Below are 21,077 nucleotides of genomic sequence, written 5' to 3' on the forward strand. Positions count from 1 at the left end.
AAACTCAAGAAGCATATTAAATAAAAATAGCATTCACCAAAATTCATTTAGTAATGATCACTAATTTTCTATAATAGAACTCTGTGAATTCAATTTAATATTCAGAAATAGATGTGAAAAAAACTTGAGTCATGTAAATTAGCACTCATATGGTCTGTAACTTCTTATTAATTCATAATTTAGGAGATATTTTATAAAGATCATTGAGGGCTTCTTAAAATATAAATATAAATATCATTGATACTTAGGTAGTTTAAGGGTTCAGATGTCCTGCATTAAGATTAATTTGACAAGAATATTATAGAGATGGTCGTTTGATTGGGATACATGGATGGGGAAAGAGCTAATTATAGCGATCTCAACTTGGAAATTATGTATACTTATTTGTTGAAAACATGGTATTATAAAACATTCTATCATTCTAATCCAGATTTTATTTTTAATCTATTTCCACTAACATAATTATCTATTCTATCAACTGTTAAGCAAATAATAATTTCCTTTTTGTATGTAATTATTAATGATGAGCATTGACATTCATAATATTTTAATGTAGTTATTCAGATCAACATAATACTGGCCTCACTGAATGAGTTTGGAAGTATCTTCCCTCTTCTATTCTCTGAAGGAATTTATAAAGATCTAGTATTATTTCTTCTTTTTATATTTGGTTGGACTTGACTTTTATTTGTGGAATGAATTTTAATACTAATTTAATTATTTTACTTGTAAATTCATTCCAATTTTCTATTTTCAGCTCCTTTAGAGAAAAATGGAAAACAGTATGAAATAATAGGAGTAGATAAGCCTAGATTTTTATGATTTATCCAAATTTATAAAGTTGTATCAATATTAATTTAACATCAAGTTTTAGCAGTTCAGTTTTTGGTGTAATTCCAAAATATTCAACTCAGTTATTTCATAGAAATAACTCTGTTTCAAATTCAGAGTTCACTGTTCTATAATATTTAATTAAATTATATAATTACATCAAGAAGTACAACTAGGATAAAAAGTTTTGATGACAAACACAAAAGAACTTTAGAGACTCACTGATGGGACAAGATTACTCAGAAGTTCTCTGCATTCTGTTGAATATCAATGAGTATATTTTTAGAAGAAATGAAGATTATGGTTTAACCTAGATAGGTATTTACGCAGTGACTAATTGAGAACTGCTCTCATATTTATTTATTACACCTCCACAAATTATTCACTTAAAAACTGAAATGAATTCACTTTCACCAATTATATTAGAAATTATTTCCATCATCTGGAAGCACTGACTCTTCCATTTAAGTATCTGAAAGAAAAAAATATCATTATGTACTTTATGGCTGTAAATGTTACAAAAGATGTCATATAATCATGGCACAATTGCCATTTAACACAGTCATTTATTACAAGAGTGGCAAGAAAATATCAGTGAAATGGTAATTATGAGGCTCTTGAAACATGTCTTATCTAAAATATGCATTACTACACATAGATTTTTGTATAAAATGAAATATGGTGAAAGTATACATGACAAGTAAGTTCTGCAGTGGCCATGCACAGGGATTCCTTAATCTCTTCACAGCAGGGAATGTCTGCTTTATATTACTTCTGAGACTGACAAAGTTAAAAGAAAGGCTGATAGAAATTTCAGTGCTGTATAACTGACTATCTTTTCCTCCACACAAAGCGTAACAAAGCAAAATGTGATCATCTGGAGGTAATCTATGTTGACAATATTTGTGTTTCAGCACATCATACAGGACCCTTCTGTAAGAGTCTTTAAACTCCATGATATTTTAATGAAGCATTTAATAAGTGTTATAGACTAAAGTGTATTCTCCCAAAATTCATATGTTAAAGCCCTAACGCCTAACGTGACTATATTTTTAGACAGGTCCTTCAGAGAGATAATTAAGGTTAAATGAGATCACAAGGATGAAGCCCTAATTCAATACAACTGGTGTCCTTATAGGAAGATAAAGAGACACAAAGAATACACAGGCACACAGAGAAAGAGGCCCAGTGAGGACACAGCAAGATCATGGCCGTCTGCAAGTCAAACCTGCCAACACCTTGATCTTGAACTTCCAGCCTTCAGAACCATGAGAAAACATGTTTCTGTTGTTTAAATCACCCAGTCTGTGGTATTTTGTTATAGCAGACCTAGCAAATTATTACAGTATGCAACTCTGATGAAAATAGTATAGCAAACTTAAAATTAGTAATGAGAGTTTAGTAAAGCATATCCATGTCAAGTTTTCTTTACAGTTGTTTTTAAAGAAAGAATTAGCTGAATATAATTAAGTACTGTGGTTTATGCACCTTAATGTTTACCCCTTTATCTTCTGAAACCATGCTAAACCTGCTCTACATACTCTCTTGATGGAAAGATAGGATGAAATTACTTTTCAGTCATAGACTTTAGGGTGAGGTGGAAGAGATTATATATTCTCTAGAATCCCACTTAAAATCCCAGTAGGGAGACCCTCTTTTCGTCTACTCACACAAATTCTTAATGGTGTGCTACTGATCCAGGGCCCTTGACAATGGCCACTCTGCTGCCTTTGTGCTTGGATTGAATTCAGTTATTTTTTCAGAGCTGAGAACTGAAGGACCAAATACAGCTACCAAGGAGGCAGCACCACACAGTGACCCCCTTCCAAGGTTCTGTTCTCCTATGAGGGAGCATGATCTCCCAACGGGGTGAGAGTCCTTCAAAATTCCAATCCATTCCTAGTCATTGTGAGAAACTCTCAAGACACCCCTCTGCTTGCATTCACACCTCCCTACCTAGGTTGCTTTTATTTTTTGATTTTGTTTGTTTATTTAATTAAAGCAATAGAAGTTTGAGCTAAAATTTTTTTCAGAAGTCCTGGACACTGCTATCATTAACAGATCCCAAGGGAAACCCAAAGCGTTAGTTACCTTCTGGAAAATAAGATTTAAGAACATCTCCCATTCCTTCCAGACATCTAGAGTAATAGGAGCAAATGATAAATTAATTTCTCAATAATTATCCCACCACATATAACTCTGTCCCATGATCTGGATAGGAAGAAGACAGAAGTGAAGATCAAGAGGCATGTTCAGTAAACTGCACCATCTATGTTAATCAAAGCATTGCACAAATGAATATAAAAATTTAACTGTGTTAACTATTATGAAGAAGAGAGGAAAAGAGAAGAAGGGGAGCAGCACATAATAAAAAAATTAATTTTTTAAATTAAATAAATGAAAAGATTCTTAAATCTCAGGGACATGGATTAAAATTCCAGTTTATATATTATTTGAACATGGCCCTTAAGCCATGTTCTTATTCCATTTTCCTCTTTTTTAAAATGAGATAATGACATTTATATCACTGATATGAAGTTAGATATAATCAAGGAAAAGATGTCACACACAAAGCAGTTTGGCGGCAATTTGCACCAGCTCATCAGCATTGCTTATTGAGAACAGTGAAATTCATGATTTGCTCCTGATCTCAGTGAGACCCTAGGGTGATTCTACACTGGGGAGAGATACATAGCAAGAATGTATATGACCAGCAGGGTATTAAAAAAAACCCTGTTCAAGGTTCCATTTTGGGTTCCCTGATTTTGTTGTGCCCCATGAACCTTGAGAGAGAGAGAAAGAGAGAAGGAGAGAGAGAGAACAAAAGAGCGCTGGTCCTGGCTTCTCTGTACCCCTTGCTGTGAGGCAGCTTAGCAATTATGAATATCCTTACTCTAATGCTGTTACCATTTATATCCTTTTCCTTCAATAAACCATCCATTTGTAAGCATTGGTCTTTGTAGTCTTGTGAGTCCTCTTTAGCAATGAAACCCTGTGTAACTCTTATGGTTAGTGAAAGTTCTTATAATACTGCCATGTTGTATCATGATTATTTTTGTCTATTAGGTTATAATGTGAATTTTTTAGAAAAAAGCCCATGTTTTGTTATTCTGAGTATTACTTAATATAGTGCCAGGAATCCAGTCCTTGAAACACGTATGCCGTTGGCATATGCAAAACAGTGTTACATTTTTAAAATTTTATTTTAAACCAAATTAAGTTTATTCTGAGATCTGATCATGCTAGATTGCTAGAAAATGTGCTCTAAGTCTTATTGGAGCTCCCTGTTCACCTATGCTCACCAAAAGTTCTGAAATATCTGCAGAACAAAACAAAACCAGAGATGGAAGCATTCTCCTTTGGTCCACACTGATTACCATTGAGGTAATAGAAGGCCTGGCACATATGATTCGTTGAAGTGCTGATTCTTCTGTGCTATGCCTGGGTACTGAGGCTGGGAAATGGTGCTTAGGGTACAGCTTCTTAGCTTTTCCATAGATCCATTCATCCTCCTTGCCAAATTTACAATACCTACAAGGCCTATGGACCACCTTCCCCTTCTCAGTAAGGGGATATCTCTTTCATTCCATATTGCTGCTCCTTCCCTCAATGCCTCTACTTAATAACCCATTCCAGGAGCTCAGTATTAAGGATAACTGGAACTTGGAAGGATGTTGCTGTTTGACTTTCTGCCCTGCTAGTAGGTGAGAAGGAAAAAATGTCTGGCTACCTGAATGAAATGGAGTGGAGATGTGGAAGGGAAACATATTCAAAAACGTAAATTACTGGTGGCATCTCAATGAAGTCATTCTCAATGTACATCTGTATAATTGAATCAATGTTTTGGAATTAGTAAGAAATTAGGCTAGAGACAGAAATTCTAATTACATTTATTTACTACTTTATTGAGGTGCATTCACGTACCATGCAATTCAGCCATTTAAAATGTACAACTCAATGGTTTTTTAGTATATTCTCAGATATGTGCAACATCACCACAGTCAACTTAGAACATTTTATCACCTCAAAAAAAACCTATACCCTTTATTCATCACCCCTATTCTCCATCCCCCAGCATTAAGCATTTCCTTGTTTTGGACATTTAGTATGAATAGAATGAGGTCTTTTGTGATTGACTTCTTTCATTAGCAAAACTTTTTTTTGTTTTTTTTTTTTTTTGCGGTATGTGGGCCTCTCACTGTTGTGGCCTCTCCCATTGCGGAGCACAGGCTCCAGACGCACAGGCTCAGCGGCCATGGCTCACGGGCCCAGCTGCTCTGCGGCCTGTGGGATCTTCCCGGACCGGGGCACGAACCCATGTCCCCTGCATCGGCAGGCGGACCCTCAACCACTACGCCACCAGGGAAGCCCCTACAATCTTAATCTTTTAATTGGAGTATTTAGTCCATTTAGATTAGAAGTATATGGGTTTCTATATAGCATTTTATTATTTATTTTCTACTGAATTTATATGCTTTGCATTCTTTTTATCTCTCTTTTCTTGACTTCATTTGGATTAATCAATATTCTTATTATTCTATTTCTCCCCCTGCCCACTTATTAAGCCATTCACTACTTACAAATTTTTACTGTTTATTTAGTGCTAACTTTATAGATTACAAAATGCCTTCATGACTAATAATTTTACCACTTCTCAAATAACATAGTAACTTTACATTATTACATTACATATAAATAACCTTATTTCTATGTCATCTTCTCTCATACTTTGTTATTTATAACACACATTTCATTTCTATATGTATTTTAAATATCAAAATATATTACCAGAACTGTTTTGTACAGTCAGTGTTACTTTATGTTTATCCATACATTTGCTCTTCTTTGGCTCCTTATTCTTTTCAATATTTTTGTGTATCTACCTGATATCTTTTTAATGTATTTTATAATATATATCTACTGGCAATGAATTCTCTCAATTTTTGTTTACCTGAAATTGTTTTTATTTTGCCCTTATTTTGGGAGGACATATTCCATTTAGAATTGAAATTAATTTCTTTGAACTACATAGCATTCTATTATTTTCTGTCTTCCACTATTTCTGTTGAGATGCCACATCTCAAAATTATTATTTTTTTCCCTGAAGGAAATATGTTTATTTCCTCTGGCTGATTTTGCATTTTTTCTGTCTGTATTTGTCACTAATTTGATCATAATGTGTCTAGGTATAGTTTTCATTGTATTTTTCATACTTGAGTCTATAGAGCTTCTGAAATTTGAGGGTTAATATCTTTCATCAGTTTGGATAATTCTGGGCTATTGTCTATGTGAATATATTTTTCTATACATTATCTTTCTCTTCTTTCCATTGTTTCCCACCTTTTCTCCCACCTCTCTTTCCTCCTCCCCACCTCCATCCCTTTCTCTCTCTCACACACACCCACACACATTTCCTTTGCTATATTTTATCTGGGAAAACCCATTCCTCATATTATGCATCATTTTGAAGTAATGAAGAGAGGATGAAAACTACACTCGAACCTTTGCAGCATCTCTGAAAGAAATCTGACAGCCATGAACCACCTAAAAAGAGAAAAGAAAACTGAATTCATGGAGACAGAAACACCAATTTTAAAGAGGAAAATTGTCAGTAAAGGCCTATTTTGAGAAAATTTCATTGTTTAAACAGCCAGCTCTAAAATCACTCTTAATAGAGCAGTAATAGTCTCCTAGTAAATCCGTAGGACTGAAAAGCAATTACACCCCAGCCACTATGCCAAATAGTCCTATTAGTGGCTCTATCTGGCTTCTAAGGACACTATGTTCAACCATGTCAAACACAGTTCAGAGAGTTAAGAGCATAAAGGAAGAAAAGTCCCCTTTGGTTGCTTACAAATAAACCCATAGAGGATATGGAATTTAATCAGGCCAACTTGTCTAATGGGCCTTGCAGAAAGATGATCTAGGGGTGGGATGAACTGGGAGATGGGGGTTGACAATATATACTGTTGATACTATGTATAAAATTGATAACCAATGAGAACCTACTGTACAGCACAGGGAACTCAGTGCTCTGTGGTGACCTAAATGGGAAGGAAATCCAAAAAAGAGGGGATATATATATATATACACATATAGCTGATTCACTTTGCTGTACAGTAGAAACTAACACAACATTGTAAAGCAGTGATACTCCAATAAAAAAAAAGAAAGATGATCTAAAATATACCACAAAATCTCCATTAACTGAGACAAAAATGTAGCTTGTACTGGCTTCCCTGGTGGCACAGTGGTTGAGAATCTGCCTGCCAATGCAGGGGACACAGGTTCAAGCCCTGGTCTGGGAAGATCCCACATGCCACGGAGCAACTAAGCCCATGAACCACAACTACTGAGCCTGCTCTCTAGAGCCCGCAAACCACAACTACTGAGCCCACGTGCCTAGAGCCCATCCTCTGCAACAAGAGAAGCCACTGCCCACACACCACAACGAAGAGTAGCTCCCGCTCACCACAACTAGAGAAAGCTTGCACGCAGCAATGAACACAGCCAAAAAACAAATAAATAAAATAAATAAATTTATTTTTTAAAAAGTGTAGCTTGTACTAAAGAGTGCCTTTAAAAATTATTTTTTAATACTAGAGGTAGATGTTCAGTGGACTGAATTGTGTTTCCCCCTTCTCAAATTCATATGTTGAAGCTCTAACTCTCAGGGTGACTGTATTTGGAAATAGGGCTTTTTGGAAGTAATTAAAGTTAAATGAGATTATAAGGATGGTATCTTAAGCCAATAAATTGGTGGTGTAATAAGATTATAAGAAAAGGAAGAGAGCACTCTCCCCCCACCCTCTCTCTCTCTCTTTACTATATGAGGACCCAACAAAAAGGCAGCCACCTACAAGGCAGGAAAGAACCTTCATCAGGAATCGTATCAGCCAGCACCCTGGTCTTGGGCTTCTAGCCTCCAGAATTGTGAGAAAATTAATTTCTGTTGTTTTACCTAGTCTATTATACTTTGTTATGGCAGCCTGACCTGACTGATACATACTTTATTGAGTTCCTGGCACTGTCCTAGATGTGTTATGGCCATTACCTCACTTAACCTCATGCCAGTGGTAACAAGTATTTTCTCTACATTGTTAACAATCAAGAAATTGATGGTCTGAGAAATAATGTTTTGAATTACTCATAGATTTGTTTGGCTCCAGTGATCTTTGTATATAATATAACAACCACTCAGCAAATGAAGGATTCAGGTTGGAAACAATTAAAATACATTGAAAGGAAAAGAGGACCCATTGCACTAAACCTCCTGGACAGGGGAGACTTGCAGGCTTAGTAACCCAGGATTAATTAAATATTTCTCTTCATTATTTGGATGCATTGCATGACATAATCTCCTCCAACTCCCTCCCCCAATTATTATATTGTAATATAAGTACAAAAGCCTATGTATAGCATTTTAATCATAAATATAGAAAAGTTTATCTGAATACTCCAGATCATGCTATTTTTAGATGGATTGTAAGCTTACTGTGGACAAAGACAGAATTTCATTTTTATTTGTAGCTATCATAATTTTCGTTCTAATCCTATGAATAAAGAATGCTGTTAGTAAGTAGTAAATCTAGTGTTTTTGGCATAGTAATGAAAGGAGTTGGGTTTATTTTTACTGAGTGCCTCTGGGAGACATCAGATTGGATAATTATTTTTAAATAGAAATAAACTTTGTCCTGTATTGTTTGTTTTATTTTTTGGGCCACGTGACGTGGCATGTGGGGTCTTAGTTTCCTGACCAAGGATTGAACCCTTGCCCCCTGCAGTGGAAGTGTGGAGTCTTAACCACAGGAACTCCAGGGAAGTCCCAGATTGGATAATTGACATGTTAGCATGGTGTACTATTTGAAAAATGTCCTATCTTCCTTTAAAATTATTTTTTGATTGATGAATTATCTCAAGTTTGACATATTTGTGTTAGATTTCTAGCTCCAGAACTTACTGTGTAGTCCTGGGCAAGTTACTTAAAAGCCTCTGTTTTGTGATCTGTAAAATGGGGAAAAAATGTATTCATAAAGACTGATATAATATTTAGATAATGTATAAAAGTTGTTTAGCACAGGGCTTAGTAACTATTACTCAATATTGTTTGTTTTACTATGTCGTTGTGGTTATAGCCTAGAATTTCTCAAATCAGAGTGCCCACAAGTGGATTTAACAATTGGATTTAGTTCTTTCAAGATGCACAGCATCGTAAACATACATTTGATACAATTAGATATTTTACATTCATCCACTCATCAAACTAATCAGGACATCTATTTTGATACATTTTAAGGATCAAACAGAACTCTATCCTAAGATTCCAGCTTAGATTTTAAAAGGTTTGGATTATGCAAAATACAAGACTAAAATATACAGATTATAATTGATTTGTTAGTGAGATCTTAGAGAAATTTATTTAAGTGGAAAAACATTGACAATTTTTTCAAGTAACTTTTGAACAAGATCCATGACAGTGAACATGTACTAGTCATGTTGTACTCCTTTTGTTCAAGGTGCATTTGAGGATACCACTTCCCCAGAGGATGATCACCCTGCATTCTTTTCTCCATGAGGTTATAGGTACAAATTAATGCACATGGCCATAGCTGCTTCTTTTCTACAACAATATGTACTGAAACAAAATATTAGTGTTAGTTCAAAATATTGAGTTAAATAAAAAATACTTGGCAGAAAAAATAAATCATTTGACAGTTTAGAATTTGTAGGGGTTTTTTTTAAAGTAGCAAAACTGTTAAAGGTAGGGAGAGTTTATTAAGCATAGAAACATAAACTCTTAATGACATCTCATTGGTACCCATTTAATTTTTTCTATATCCAGAGGATGTCTCCGTGAGTACTCCTCCATTATTCACCAGAAAAAAAGTGCTTCATAAAAGCTGTCAAAATCAATTAGAGTTTGTCCACTCTGGGGGGCCAATGAGGCAGAGAACTAACCTCCAACTAATTTCCAAAGTCATTTACCAGCTGATGGCTTAGTACATTTTCTGCCACAGGCACCAGGCACTTTGGAACATTTGCAAAATGCATGCTGTAGAGAGCAGGAAATGTATCTTCTGGGTCATGATAGATCCATGAGCAATGTTTGTTTATTTTACACTCATAAAGTCACCTGAGGTCCAGGAAATATACAATTTAATTTTACTATTAAATAATTTATTATTAAATAAAGTCAATAAGGAATTCTGTGCTCTCTAATGCAAACTAAAAAATTTCCAGTCACTTTGTTAAATTATTCTGAAGGGCACAATGCAGATAGAGCATTAATATGAGTCCAAAGAAGATATACAGATTGCCAACAAACACATGAAAGAATGCTCAACATCATTAATCATTAGAGAAATGCAAATCAAAACTACAATGAGGTATCACCTCGCACCAGTCAGAATGGCCATCATCAAAAAATCTACAAACAATAAATGCTGGAGAGGGTGTGGAGAAAAGGGAACCCTCTTGCACTACTGGTGGGAATGTAAATTGATACAGCCACTATGGAGAACAGTATGGAGGTTCCTTAAAAAACTACAAATAGAACTACCATATGACCCAGCAATCCCACTACTGGACATATACCCTGAAAAAACCATAATTCAAAAAGATTCATGTACCAAAATGTTCATTGCAGCTCTATTTACAATAGCCAGGACATGGGAGCAACCTAAGTGTCCATCAACAGATGAATGGATAAAGAAGATGTGGCACATATATACAATGGAATATTACTCAGCCATAAAAAGAAACAAAATTGAATTATTTATAGTGAGGTGGATGGACCTAGAGTCTGTCATACAGAGTGAAGTAAGTCAGAAAGAGAAAAGCAAATACTGTATGCTAACACATATATATGGAATCTAAAAAAAAAAAACGGTCAGGAAGAACCTAGGCGCAAGAATAAAGACACAGACCTACCATAGAATGGACTTGAGGATATGGGGATGGGGAAGGGTAAGCTGTGACAAAGTGAGAGAGTGGCATGGACATATATACACTACCAAACGTAAAATAGATAGCTAGTGGGAAGCAGCTGCATAGCACAGGAAGATCAGCTCGGTGCTTTGTGACCACCTAGAGGAGTGGGATAGGGAGGGTGGGAGGGAGGGAGATGCAAGAGGGAAGAGATATGGGAACATATGTATATATATAACTGATTCACTTTGTTATAAAGCAGAAACTAACAAAAAAATAATGAGTTCAGATGAATTTTATCTTGAATTCCTTTTATAATAACCAGGAACCAACTCCAGATATTATGACTTCTACCGATGATGATACCTCTTATAATAATCAATTGCTTAAAGTAAAAATAAAGTCATAATGACTTAATAGATACTGTGGTCTAATTACCTTCTAGGTTCTAAATTATTGGAATAGCTATTACAAACATATTAACTCTCCATGGGCACACTCTCTAGTTGTCTAAAGATTTAGTCAAAATCTAACTATTTTATATATTTACAGATTAGTTTATATCATTTGAGAGTCTGATTTGGACATTACTCTAAAATTTGGAAATTTTTAAATTATATATTTAAGCATGTATATGTGGTTAATAAGTATCACTTTATAAAAGCATTAACTGAATATGAGATAAGCTAGGAAGAAAATTTCTCCAAAGGTGTCAGGATAACAGGATGAGAAAATGTATCCATGTGCTCAGCATCAACACGTCTAAGAAAATCCTCCTTATGCATTCTGCCAGACAGATAAATTAATCTACATCAGCCTCTAAGAAAGATAACCTAATAAAGATTCAGTGTGAAAGGAAATTGACATTGGGCTGGGGAAAAGAACAAATGAAGTATTTATTAGGATTTATTCAGACTAGCATTTCCAATACTGGTTGATCAAATGAGACTTTAAATTTCCACATTTTCAAAAGACTGAAAACATTTAATAGCATTTGTTTTGTTTTGCTACTGCAGAGTCTAACCATGTATAATGTTTCCTAATTCAGTCTTGATAATATTTATCTCATTAATTCAAAGGCCTTTGGTTTATAATCATTATGTTATACATATAGAAAGAGCTCTCAAGACAGTCACAACATCAGATAAATCAGATAAATATATTCAGAGAGCTGGTGATGCACTTCTGAAGATTTTGATACTGAGGCCTTCTCAAACCAGGATAACTAGCAGCTTGACAGAAGAATCTAGTATAAACTAAAATACAAAATCTCTGTACTTTTTCACATAAACAGGAAATACCAAAAGAAATTCTAGTTTTCAATGGATTACTTTGACATATATCTCCCCCCCATATCCTATCAATAGGGATTCATTGCCTCCAGTTAGAGGGTTATTTTATAAAATAGTTGAGAAATATTATTAAGAGAAGCAAAACTACCAGGATTCTCATTTAACAGTTTTTAAAGAGGGAATTTTCTGTGTTGTTTTAAAATGTGTATATCATCGTAAATAAAAATGATATACTCACACAATGTTCTCCTCTTATAAATTACATACATATACAACCACACACATTGTCATGTGATTATTATCAAAACCTAAGTAAATCAAGCACCGTCTTGCTTATTCAGATCTTCTCTTTGAAAATATCAGTGAATTAAATCCAGCAAATGAAGCAGATGGCATAAATAAGCTGCTTATACCAATACATAGCATGTGCAAAAGATTAATTGAACTGCCTCATCATGAATTATATATATGTGTGTGAATTTATATATATATGTATATATAGACTGATTATATTTAGAACTAAATGATGTTATTCCCATAGTTTAGTGTGATGACATTAATTATAATAATAATTCTAACACTACTAAAAATAAACCATAAAACCATGAATCTATTAAAACAATTAAATCTTATTTAACCCCTCATGGTATTGGAAATGCCATTTAAATGGGCTTTAAAAATTGAAGAGTCACCTTAATCTAAAGATGATGGCATTCTGCTGGTTGGTGTTCTGTGCAAAGGCCATTGAAGGTTGCAGGCTCCGGATACTTTTTCAAAAATGATTTACCCAGAAAAATATACAACAATTTCAAAACGGCACTAAAGAACTAGTGATACAGTTGGCTGGCTCTTATTCTCAAACATATGAAATCAGATTTGAGCTGGTTTCGTGTCAGCTTTTGATGATGTTTCACAACTGAACTCTCAGCGCCACTGAGAGATGCCCTATTTCCAAGATCCCATATTATGAATTCCACTTTCTGACCCCAATATCTTTTTTCTTGTGGGCTTTGGACGCAGGTAGATGGGGGTTAAAATTCTGACTGTCATAATAAATCATCACCTTGGACAAATTACAGAATTTCTCTGATGATAAATTTAAATTGATTCTCAGATTTTTTGTAAAAATTAGAAAATGAATTATACATGAAATTGCCCTCCAAATAGATAACATTCAACAAATGCTCTTTCATTTTCTTCTAGAACTCTTCACCCTGATAATTAACAATAATCCTTTCTTACTGTCCTTTTTCCCTTGAGTGCCTGACCACATGTGGACTCCATAGTCAATCATTTGAACTTCATTCTCACTTTAGATTTAATTTTTTTAAAACTCTTTTCTTTGGTATCCGTCTCTTGTTAAACCTATATTAATCCAGCAATTGTTTTTAGGTTTTGAAACTGCACCTATTACTGGCACACTTAGCACAACCAGAGGAGATCACGTACCATCATGTTAATTACATATGCTATTCAATATCTTTTCCAAAATTGAGGCTTATGTTTCAGAATTGCTAATGGATATTACAGTAATGTTTCAGATGTACCTCAAACTCACAGTGTCCAAATAAAATCTTTTTTGCATATCTTTTCTTTTTTTTCCAAATTCATTGAGATATAAATGACATATAACATTGTATCAGTTTAAGGTGTACAACATATTTAATATGTGTATATATTGTGAAATGATTACCATAATAATTTTAGCTGACATCTGTTACCTCACATAGTTATTCATTGAGATATAAATGACATATAACATTGAGATATAAATGACATATAACATTGTATCAGTTTAAGGTGTACAACATATTTAATATGTGTATATATTGTGAAATGATTACCATAATAATTTTAGCTGACATCTGTTACCTCACATAGTTACAAATTTTTTTCTTGTGATGAAAACTTGTAAGACCTACTTTCTTAGCAACTTTCAAATATTGTTAACTATAGTCACCATGCTGTGCATTACATCTCCAGAACTTATTCATAACACAAAGTTTGTATTTTTTGACAACCTTCACCCATTTCACCCACCCCTCCCATCTCCCAACTCTGGCAATCACCCACCTGTTCTGTTTCTATGACTTTGTTTTTTCTTTTAGATTCCACATATAAGTGAGATCTTGATCATTTTTTGTCTGATATTTTTCACTTAGCATAATTCCTTCAAGGCCCATCCATGCTGTTGTAAATGACAGGATTTCCTTCTTTTTTATGGATATATATATATGTATAAAACATTCTCTTTATCCATTCATCCATCCATGGACACTTAGGTTGTTTCCATGTCTTGGCTACTGTAAATAATGTTGCAATGGGGGTGCTGATATTTCTTCAAGATAGTGATTTCATTTCCTTTGAATATATGCCCAGAAGTGTAATTGCTGGATCATATAGTAGTTCTATTTTTTAATTTCCTGAGGAACCACTGTTTTCCATAGTGGTTGCACCAATTTGCTTTCCCACTAATAATGCACATTTGCATTTTCCTGATGATTAGTGATGTTGAGCACCTTTTCATGTACCTCTTGGCTCATTTGTATGTCTTCTTTGGAAAAATGTCTATTCAGATCCTCTGCTCATTTTTTTAATCAGATTGTTTTTTGCCATTGAGTTGTATGAGTTCTTTATATATTTTGGATATTAACCCCTTGTAAGATATATGATTTGCAAATATTTTCTTGCATTCAGTAGGTTCCCTTTTCATTTTGTTGATAGTTTCCTTTGCTGTGCAGAAGTTTTTTAGCTTAGTGTAGTCCTACTTATTTATTTTCACTTTTGACACCTTTGCTTTTGGTGTCAAATCCAAAAATCATTCCAAGACCAATGTTAAGGAACTTATGCCCTATATTTTCTTCTAGCAGCTTAATGGTTTTATTTCTTATGTTTAAGCCTTTAATCCATTTTGAGTCGATTTTTGTGTAGAGTGTAAGAAGGGGTCCAGTTTCATTCCCTTGCATGTGGCTATCCAGTTTTCCCAACACCATTTATTAAAGAGACTCTTCTTTCCCTATTGTATATTCTTGACTCCTTTGTCATAAGTTAATTGATCATATATGTGCAAGTTTATTTCTGGGCTTTCAATTCTGTTCCATTGATCTATATGTCTGGTTTTATGATAATAGCATCCTGTTTTGATTACTATAGCTTTGTAATATAGTTTGAAATCAGGGCATGTGATGTCTCCAGCTTTGTTCTTCTTTCTCAAGATTGCTCTGGCTATTCAAGATCTTTTGTGGTTCCATACAAATTTTAGCATTGTTTTTTCTATTTCTGTGGAAAATCCCAGTGAGATTTTGATAGGGATTGCATGCATCTATATATTTTGGGGGTAGTATGGACATTGAAATGATATTAATTATTCCATTTCATGTGAATTAGATATCTTTCCATTATTTGTGTCTTCAGTTAAAATCTTATTACCTGTTTCTCAAATTTCCTGTGTTTGTCATTCTTCCAGTGTTCAAGCTTGAGTAAATGAACTGATCTACTATCCTGATTGATGATCTTGAGTAGATTTAACTACTTCCAAAATTATTAGCCCCATTACAGTTCTCAGTTTGTACCTGAGGCAGAACAATACATAAACAAACAAAATGAAAACTCAGTTGTGAAGTTAGTTGTCTAATCATGTCTCTTAAAGTTATCCAAGAAGATAATTTCCCAGTTTTCATCCTGGGTCTCGGCATTATTCCCTATTTTTTTTAAATGTATTTTCTTATTTATCTAAGCCCTATACCATCTTCTTCTTATAAATCTCTCTATTTAAAATCAAGCTTTAATTTTGATGTCCAATCTGAGCTCTAATCAATGATCCCTGAAATGATGAGAACACCACCAAATTTTGTGACTCTCCTTCTGATATTGGAGACATGTTCATTTAACTATATGTTGTCTGACGTCTAACCTTATCATCACATTTCCATTCTCACAAAATCCTAATGGTGGTACATGTCAGGTTTTACCCTAAAACTGTCTTAACATATATAAACTATCTCATCTTCCTGACCAAAATATGGGAAAACAAATCTTATAGTTATTGATGTTTAAAAGTAGTATGAGGGGATCATGTCCAAGTATTTGTTTTGGACCTTTTCTCCCACAATTAAGAAATATAAAACTGGACAAATGCATGGAGCACCTCTTCTCATACAATGAACAATGGGCAGCAAAAGACTATTATCTTTGAAAGAAGGTAAACATAAGAGGTAAGCCCCACAGTTACTTTAGTTTTTTCCTGGTAGAACTTTCCAGATCATAGCACAGGGAAGAATAAACCAAACATACTGGGACAACTGGATAGAAACATGCAAAAGAATGAAGTTAGACCTTTATTTCACACAATATAAAAACATTAGCTAAAAATGGATCAAATATCTAAATGAAAGAACTGAGACTATAAAACCGTTGGAAGAAAACATAGGGCTAAATCTTCAAAACCTTGATTTGGCAAAAAAATTCTTAAGTATGACACCAAAAGCCTGATTCAAAAATCACCATCAATCAACAGTGAAATTATGTGAGAAAATAAGCCCTAATTTTAAAACCACTTTTAGATGCATATTATTTTTCTTGAAATTAAAAGCATCATAACTGAAACTGAAGACTATGATGAAAAGACTGTGAATACCATCGTAAAGTACCTGTGGTAGACAGAATTCTCAAATGGCCCCCAGCATTCCTGGCCCTGCTATCCAAACCTTTGTGTCATCACCTCCCCTTGGGTGCAGGTAAAACTGACTTGCTTCTTACCAATGAAATATGGTGAAAGGGATCAGATAGTTACACCTCTGAGTGTATTATGTTGTATGAAACTCTGTCTTTAGCAGATTGAAAAGAGATTTCCTGTTAACCTTGAAGACACGAACTGCCATGTTGTGAAGGCCATGTGATGTGAAGTAGGGGAAGCCTCTAGGAACTGCAGACCTCATGCTTCAATCACAAGGAAGTGAATGCTGCAGACAAGTACCTTGGAAAAGGGCCAACCCTGAACCTCAGACAAAATGCCAGCCCTGGACAGCACTTTCAGCCAGGTGAGATTGACTGTGAGCAGAAGACACAGTTAACCTATACCTGGACTCCTACATAGGAAACAGTAAGACAACAAATAGGTGTTTCAAGCCTCAAAGTTTGTGGTAATTTGTTATGCAGCTTTAGAAAGCTAAAACAATACCCCAAGGGAAACAAGCTCTCCAGATAAAATAAATTGGTCACATATTTTCTAGTAAATATTTTGAGGTCATTATTAACTGTCCCCATGAGTTCTTAATTTTCTCATTAAATATTGGTATATACATGCTTAAAAATATCCAACTTAAACATTTAACCTTAGCTTCATTATTATAATACTGCTTATTAAACCATCCCTTGGGCTTTAAACTGCTCTAAAATGCAGACTTCTTCAAAGGATGCACTTTATCTCAATTTTTTTCATTAATAGCTTATCAGTATGTCAAACTTGACTCTGCTACTTTTCAATATTAATTTAGTGATGAAATTTAAATTGTTTGTCTAAGAATGAATTAAATTACCAAGTCAATTGTGTTTATAAACCCAAACATAATGGTACCCTAAAAACATCTGAGAAAATGATCTCCCAATGGGAATTTATACTTCTGTATACTACTATACACTCAGAAGGATGACAAGAGTACAAGAAAGGGAAGGAAAAAGGAAATGGGGAAGGAATGAAGAAAGGGAGAGAAGAGGAAGGATAGCAATGGTATTCATATTTTTATAACCCCCATAGGGCTAAATTTAGAGAAGGGCACAGAATAGCTTGTTAGTAAATATATGTTGCATGATAATTTAAAATAAATGTTCAATTAGCACTCAGATGAGGAAAGTCCTGGAGTTGGGGAAAGAAAGATAAATTTTTCACATAAATGTGTGTGGTTGAGTGTTAGTGTGTGTTTGTGGATGCGTGTGTGTGTGTGCGTGCATGTAACTCTAGAGGAATGGTCTTTCGGGGAAAGACACCAAGAACTCTAAGTGCTGTTTAGCTGGACAAAAATGGATATAATTGAGGTAAATTTTCATTTCATTTGTACCTCTTTTGTTTTTTAAAGGACAGTATTGTTTTTGTTCATTGATTTTTCACATATAATTGAGTCATGTTGACATGTTAAGAGTTACCTCATTATACTCAATGATAGTTTTCTCTTAAACTATATGGTCACCTGAACCTTAGTGCTTACTATAATGCTAATAGCAATTTTCTTTTGAATTTCTAATTTTTCTGAATCATATCAGATTCTGGTCATGATGCCTTGGTGTCTAAAATGTACAATAACTTCATAAGAGAAAATAGATAAAGCTTATAAAGCTTTTGAATCATCTACTATTAGGCTTAAAGTTAAATGATTTTTATCACTCTTAGAAATCAGTGACCTAGTCAGAATGAAAAACTACCTTTCCTTTGGAAGATGTCAGAAACTGGTTAAAGGAACTTACAGAAGAACTCTAAAGAAAATAATTTGAAGACGGAAGGAGACAGATTTTCTTAGAAATACCATGGCCATGTAATTTTTTAAAACTGTTAAATTTATGAAATAACACGTCAGTATAACAAATCATGTTGGTAATTTTCAAATGCTTTTGAGTGCTATAAAATGCCTTTGATATACCTGAGGTTTGAATTCTAAAAAAATCTTATATTTCTGAATCATTGGTTGAATTTTTTGAGCTCTTTCAATACTAGGAGGCGCAAAGATCTATGAGAATCCACTAGAAACTGAACCAAGAGACCACACTTGAAAGAAATGTTATTTTCTTTGTAAAAATAAGTGACGATAGGAAGGTGAAGAAAACAGAATAGAATTTTCTTTTTTGCATGTTTTCAGTCAACAGGTACTAAAAGAATAGAACAAACCTTTCCAAAATGCTAGTAGCTAAGCGTACACCATAGTCCTGGTGCCCAAATTCCATTCAAACTGGAAATTCTAAGGAAGTGAAAGGCCATGTATCAACACTCAGGAAGCTGAAAACCATGAGCCATATTTAAGTTCATATAAAAATACTCACAATGTGCATGAATATATATTATCAGATAGCATTTCTAATGATGCCTACTCCTCTCAAAAACATCATTACACAAATAATGGACATGTTGCTTGTAATTTGTTGTTACCTAGAAAAATTTACTTTCTTATTCCAATTGGAGGATAGCAAAACCCCTAGAGGCACTAGACTGTGTGATTCCTAGCTGACCATCTGCTAGAGATGGACACTTGCTGCTTCTATCACCCAATATGACTTGTGCATGTACCTCTTACAGATCCATTAACACTATATTTGCAGTTGTAGTTTATATATCATCTCTATTTGTCTCTAAGCCCGGTTGGGGACATTTCTTATTCTCATTCCTTTTAGGGTACCCTAGCACCTTTACAAGGCCAGGCACACAATAAGCACCAATAAAAATATATTGAATAAATATTAACAACTTTCAGGACTAAACCCAGCTCAGTCTCACTTTCTGTAAAGTTATATCCCACCTTTGAATGTATCCTACCTTTAATATTTAGTTCAGGACAAACTATATAGGAAGGTAATCTTTTCTCAGATTTGCTTGCTGTTACCAACATTCACACACTATTTCTTTTCTGTAATTGTTTTTATCACTCAGCTATTAAGAAAGAGCCCAAGGTAACTTGAGTTACCATAAGGACTTAGAGAATTGAAAAGGTGATTTGCTTCAGCCACCATCCAGAGTCTCATAGGTCCTTCATTCATGAAGCAGCTTCCTTAGACTGCTATCGAAAGTCATTTAGGCTACGTATCATTTCATATTGCTATCTTTAATATGTGCAAAGTCAAGGTAGCGCTACCTAGAGCAGCCCTATCCAATATATATAAATATATAAAAATTTATATTTATTTTGAGCCACATATGCAATTAAGAAAATTTCAATAGCTCCATTAATAAGGTAAAAAGTAACAGGTGAAATTAATATTAATAATGTTTTAATTACTCAATATATGATATTTGAACATGGAATTTCTTTAAAGAAAATATTAATGAGAGTATAAATGACACTATTTAAAGTCAGAACTAGAATATTCTGCAAGTGTTGGTCACTGTACTCTAGAATGTTTTCAAGATTTGATTTATCCAATGGCAGTTTTGATATTTCCTATTCAAGCTGCTTTAAGCAACAACAGTGAATCAAACTCATTGAGCTGTTTCCATCAGTCTATTCTGCTCTTGGAAAAGTCATATATGCCTCTTCACCTTTCCCATACATCTAATGTTATGAAAGAGAAAAATCAACAACCCATTAGCTCAAACCTTCATTAAAATGTTGCAACACAAGAATAGGTCCAAGATTAGTGTCCTGAAGGGAGCAAATAGCTCAAAGATTTCATAAGATAGATTGAGGAAAGTCAGTTAAAGTTCAGTTTGCTCTAAAAATTAGGCCCTGCTCATATTCTCAGAAAGTATGGAGAATCTTATGCTTCCTGTCCTTATGCATGGATCATGGGATGGAAAGTATGACTAAGGTCATGGTTTAGCAAACATTGCTTGAACAATTTAGTCTCAGTAAGGGATGGAAGGAGAAGAAGTGGGAGGATAGTAGGAACTACAAGGGTCACGGTGGCTTTCAAGATCATTCTTAGTCCTTCCTTGAGGCCAGCATTGGCTTCAAGGTAAACATATTGAGGTCAAATTTCAGAGTCCAGATTTTCACCACTAGCTGATGTTTCTGAGTCTGAAGAACTAATAAGCGTTGAGTGCATTCAATAATTCCTCCTCTGACCTTTTGTTTTATATAGTGATTCAGTTCTCATTTGGGATGGCAGTTACACAGAAGCATTTAAGACTGGAAAGAATACAACATAGGGCTGGGATGGAAAATAAGTAGAATCATTAATAACCAATGAAATGCTCTGCTTAGCTCTCCAACTATTTTCCCTATTTCTATTAAGGAAAAGAAGTCTCATATCCTAAATTCTATCTGAATCCTCCCTCTGGATGACCCAGAAAGTGGTACAGAGGCCAGGTCTCCACTTTCTTAAAAA

Source organism: Grampus griseus (assembly GCF_964374135.1).
Source record: "Grampus griseus genome assembly, chromosome: 9".
In the NCBI taxonomy this organism is placed as follows: domain Eukaryota; kingdom Metazoa; phylum Chordata; class Mammalia; order Artiodactyla; family Delphinidae; genus Grampus; species Grampus griseus.